Source organism: Nansenia antarctica (assembly GCF_963989245.1).
Source record: "Nansenia antarctica genome assembly, chromosome: 9".
Taxonomy (NCBI): domain Eukaryota; kingdom Metazoa; phylum Chordata; class Actinopteri; order Argentiniformes; family Microstomatidae; genus Nansenia; species Nansenia antarctica.
In genome coordinates, this window is record NC_137679.1 from 25564869 (window position 1) to 25570868 (window position 6000).

Below are 6000 nucleotides of genomic sequence, written 5' to 3' on the forward strand. Positions count from 1 at the left end.
TGTTAATGGCACACACCGCGCACATTTCTTCTCCTGTGGGAACATAATTAACTCTTTACAGCAACAAACACGGTAAAACTCCGACCTCAACACATGAAGGATTACAAAGGAAACATTGAATCATAGCCTACTGCTAGCAAGCAAACCATGGCATGTTCTTAGCCATAGCAAACATTGCAAATTTACCATTAGTACGTTACTAGGTTACTACAAAATGTCGACTGATAATAACAAACTTTCAGCTTGCCTCAATATGCTTTTTCAAATTAGACGGTGAGTTTTTGAAGGCCATTAGCTCGTGGTACTTGGGTGCGCAGAGCTTGCAGCGCATTCGAAAGGAGTTGTTTTTGCATCCAACCATTTCAAAAAATTCTTCCAGGTACGGCCAGGGATGGAGAAGGGTTCGCTGATCTTCCTGGCTATCAACCTGGTTGATGCTGGTGCTTGGTTGGGACATTTCGCTGTTATTTTGAGTCTCTGGCACGGTCACGGACATCTTTGGCTACATACATCTGCTTTCCTTGCTGGAGTGTGATTTGTGTCATGTGCAGCAGATGGAATGCATCTCGTACAAACCAATAGGGTGTCGGAATGGTATAATGTTTATACTTCTCATCCAACCACAATCAAATTCACTCTATCCGGATGGCGCGACTTATCTGGATAGTTTTTTTTTGTGTGTGTTTTTTTTAATGATGAAAAGCTGTAATGAAAACAAGCTGAAATGAAATAGGAGTAACGAGGCTATTTTTAAAATGTAAGGAGTAGAAAGTACAGATAATTGCGTGAAAATGTAAGGAGTAGAAGTAAAAAGTCGGCTGAAAAATAATTACTCCAGTAAAGTATAGATACCCAACATTTCTACTTAAGTAAGGTAACGAAGTATTTGTACTTCGTTACTTGACACCTCTGTGGATGAGCAGTGGTATTTTCACTATATTGGGAATTTACATGGTGAAATGCATTCTTAGACATGACTACGTCATCATGATTACAAAGATGCCACTTGAAATGCATGAAATCCAAGTTTATTCGTGTCTTGGGTTGGGTTGTAATTGTGCTTACTGCAGCAAGCCCACGATATGTTATTGCACATATATATTTTAATCCTGTTCTTTTACCAACTGCTAAGACAACAATATAGTAAGCTAGTTACTTTAGCTAGCTAAAGATATTGGCCCCCCAAATCATTTTACAACTTGTTTAGCTATTATGTTACGATGTTTCTCTCGAACTCCGCAGTGAAGGTATCTAAGCAGCGTAATGTAGCTAGTGAACAGAAGTGGGAGATCAGACACATTTTGGGAATATATATGGTTACTTTCTCTCCTGAAAACATATTAAAACTTCATAAAATGACATGTTAACACTTGTATAGCCAAAATTACAGCTTTTAGCCAATGGAGGTTTAAAATCCCCGCTGCTGGCCAGTGCGAAATGCATTCTGGGAGGCAGTATGCATACTGCAGTGTAAACGGTCGGCTGGTATTGGCATACTTATTATGAATTTAGTAGGCAGCAGTGGCGGCTGGCCGATAGAGGGCGCTGGGGCGCCGCCCCCACCTTCACTTCCTAGTTGCTATTTGTAAAAGTTTTTTTTTTAAATAAACATTGTTTATTCACAAAATGCGGCTGATATTCTGTCGGCGCCTATCAGCATTCATTAAAAATCCTCCAATACAATAAACATTTTTATCTGTGTGTGTGTGTGTGTGTAAAACTCACTGTTAAAATACATAGGGGGAGAACGCGGTGCGCCGGTCATTGCAAGTCTATGCCAGGACGAATACTTTTCGCTTACACGTGAGCTGTAGCAGCGCTCCAATTGGCTGTCTCTATTTCTTGGCCAGGGCGCACAAATGTGCGTCCTGAATCTCCGGTTGTATTGCAGACAATGCATTATGCTGAGGACTTCCGACTTCCGGTTTTCCGGACTTCGGGCTTCCGGAGTATTTTAAATGAACATTCGTAATGTCTGTCTCTGATGTTCATGGTCAATTAAATCAGCCTATTTTGTGCAACTAATAATGTTCCCGCTAATGGGTTAACCAAGCAGCCTCGCACCTAACGTGCAAGCACCTATCTTCGAACTATTCATAGCAATATGCGCGGGGCAAGGCGGAGGTACGGGTAAACACGGCTCATGTTCTGTCATCAAAGGTAGTTGGTTTTCTTTAACTCAGCTGATGCATTACCTTGCTGTTGTTGTTTACCGAATGCTCCATCTGACTGTCACACTGTGATTGTACTTGTGTAAACAGTAACACAGACGGGGTGAATTTCATGAATGAAAGTGAAAGTTGTCACAAAACGCCGTTACGTATCCTCACACATGTTTAAGTGGGTATTGCGTGGGTAAAGTGAAATTACGTCTTTGTTTTGAGCGCCAGTGCGTGTTTTATGCGCGTGCAGCCGTGCACGCGAGAAGAAAAAAAGCCGCCACTGGTAGGCAGTATGCAGTACTCATTGAGTATGCTAGTATGTCATTTCGAACACAGCCTAAGACCCAAAACCCACCAGCGACCTTACCTTACCTTGTGCCTGGCGGAACTTTTGCTGGACTTTTAGGTGCGTCGTCCTCACCAGATGCATGTTTGCTAGTATTTCCGCGGCGCGTGTCTCAGATAGCGGGTTTTCTGTTTTCAGGTGTGCTTATCGAGAACTATTGATATCTTGATGCCTTGCTGTCCCTATTTCCCCCTCTTTCACCTCTGTCTCTTTACCACTTTCATTAACTTAATTAAGATATCACCGGGGGAAAAAATACTACCGTTCTTTAATACGGAGCTGCAGCCCTATCGTTGTATATTGAGCCCTATCGTTGTATATTGAGTTTGCGTTTGATTTAAAAAATTATTTTTATATATATATACATGTACAGATGTAGACATTGAAGCTGTATGCTATGTTGCTATGTTGCTGGTAGATCATTTTCATGTCGGCCTCGCACTGAAAAACACGAGTTGAATAGGCGAGCCATCTATTCTCTAGCGATTGAGCAGCAGCAGTCAGCATGAGTCGCCGGTATGAGTGCCTCTGACGCAGCCGGTGGAGCTGCTACAACCTGTTAGAATGTGCGCCTAAATGAGACTCACAGGTAATGCTGTTACGTTTCTATAAATGTTCTCTATGTACAATTGTGTCGGATCCAGGTGCGGTGTAGGTAATCAACGAGACGGAGAGTGAGTAAAATAAAGGTTCTCTTTACTGAGATAAATGGTGCGCAGGTTCAAACATAATAACTTCAAACGGAAAAACATAAAGAGGAGCAGTAGGGCTCAGCACGTATGCAACTACTAACTACAAAACTGAAGGCAGAACAAAGCATACTGAAAATAAAGTTGAGCAATGGGCTCAATAACCGTCCTGGGTATCTGATACGTGAAGCGGCAATACATACACAGGTTTCCAAAGAGTTCCAAAGGGTAACACACCTAAATAGCCACATACAAACATACAACAGGTGACAGGCATTAGTAATTAGTCCAATGAATATCCAGTCACCAGTAGGTGGTGTCGGGGAGTCGGGACTCCCCTAGTGACAGTGCCCCCCCCCCCGAAGACTAGGGTCTAGGGTCCAATATGTCCCGCCGAGGCACCCAGGTACGCTCCTCCGGCCCATATCCCTCCCAGTCCACCAGAAACTGGAAACCCCTACCCACCTTCCGGCAGTTGATGATCCTGTTGACCGTGTAGGCAGGTTGTCCATCAATGAGACGGGGCGGGGTGGAGGGGCCATGGGGGAGAAAACTACAGGCTTGAGGAGTGATACATGGATGGTGGGGTGAACTCGCATGGAGGGTGGGAGTAGTAGTCTGTAGGCCACGGCATTGACCTGCCGCACCACCTTAAACGGCCCCACGAAGCGAGGAGCCAACTTGTGTGACTCCACCCCGAGGGGGAGATCCCGGGTAGAGAGCCAGACCCTCTGACCAGGACGGAAGACCGGGGCAGGGCGGCGCCTGTGGTTGGCCTGGCGTTGGGACCTGTCCGAAGCCCGCACGGGAAAAAAAATGTGCCGCCTTAGAAAACCGGTCCACCACCACCAGTATGGCGGTGAACCCATCAGATGGGGGTAGACCCGATATGAAATCGAGCGCTATGTGCGACCAGGGGCGTTTGGGGATGGACAGGGGGTGCAGGAGTCCCGGCAGCCGTTGCCGGGAGGCTTTACTGCGCATGCTTCGAGCACAGGCTGCCACAAACGCCTGCGTGTCCCCCTCCGCTGTGGGCTACCAGAACCTCCTTCGTATGAAGTCCAATGTCCTGGTGGCCCCCGGGTGACTGGTGAGGGAGGAGGCGTGCGCCCACTGCAGCAGTCGTGCACGCGCAGTCTTAGGAACGTAAAGCCTCCCCGGCGGACCCCCGCCCGGGTCAGGCTCCCGCCTCATCGCCGTTCTTACTACCCTGTCGATTCCCCAGGACACGGGGGCGACGACCAGGCTAGTGGGGACGATAGAATCCGTACTCTCCACCAGGTCCACAGGATCGAACTGCCTAGACAGTGCATCGGGCTTGGTGTTTTTGGAGCCCGGTCGATAGGAGATAGTGAACTGGAACCTGGTGAAGAATAACGCCCACCTGGCCTGTTGGGAATTGAGGCGCTTGGCCCCCTGGATATAGGCCAGGTTCTTATGGTCAGTCCATACGATGAAAGGGTGCACGGACCCCTCCAACCAGTGCCTCCATTCCTCCAGCGCGAGTTTGATGGCTAACAACTCGCGGTTCCCCACATCATAATTGCGCTCCGGCGCGGACAGCCTGCGAGAAAAAAAGGCACAAGGGTGTGTCTTATTGTCTTTGGAGCACCGCTGCGACAAAACCGCCCCTACCGCAACGTCAGAGGCATCCACCTCCACAACAAAGGGTAGGGACGGGTCCGGGTGCACTAGGATGGGGGCTGAGGTGAAACACTGTTTAAGCGTAGTAAAGGCGTTCTCCGCCTCCGAGGACCAGGAAAAAGAGCGGAGACTAGATTGTGTGAGGGCTGTTAATGGGCCGGCTATGGAACTAAAACCACGAATGAATCGCCTGTAAAAATTGGCAAAACCTTAACAGCGTTGTAGCTGCTTTAATGATGAGGGTCGCCACCAGTCCAAATCTGCAGTGACTTTCCCGGGGTCCATCAACAGGTCCCCCTTGTCCACCACGAACCCCAGAAAAGACACCGTCTCCACATGAAACTCGCACTTCTCCGCCTTGACAAACAGTTTGTGGCGGAGAAGGTGTTCGAGCACCTCCCTAACATGTCTCTGGTGCTGCGTCAAATCCTTAGAAAAAAATCTAAATGTCATCTAAATAAACAAAAACAGAGTGGTCGAGGAGATCCCGTAGGACGTCGTTCACGAGGGCCTGGAACACCACCGGCGCGTTGGCGAGGCCGAATGGCATCACCATGTACTCGTAATGGCCCCTCGGAGTGTTAAACGGCGTCTTCCACTCATCCCCCTCCCGGATCCTCACTAAATTATAAGCGTTCCGTAAGTCCAGTTTAGTGAAGATCCGGGCCCCCTGCAATGACTCGAACACCGTAGTCATCAATGGGAGGGGGTATCTGTTCTTAATAGTAACATTGTTCAACCCCCTATAGTCAATGCATAGCCGCTGCCTCCCGTCCTTCTTGGCCACAAAGAAAAACCCTGCACCCGCCGGGGAGGTGGAAGGGCGAATGTGACCCGTGGCGAGTGCGTCATCGATATACTCCTTCATGGCCAGGGTCTCAGGTCCGGAGCGGAGAGGGAGAACAATCTCCCCCGAGGGGGCGTGGTGCCGGGCAGGAGGTTAATGGCACAGTCGTAAGACCTGTGGGGGGGTAGTTCCCTAGCCCGCTGCTTACTAAAAGCCTCCCCCAGATCCCAATAGACCTGGGAAACGCCCACCATGGCTGGAGCCACTGGAATGTCTGTGGACCCCGCTGCTAGCGTGGAAAGGGGTTTAGGGGATGGCGCTAGGGACTGGGATGGGGCTGGGGATGGGGTTGGCAACGAGACTGGGGAAAGG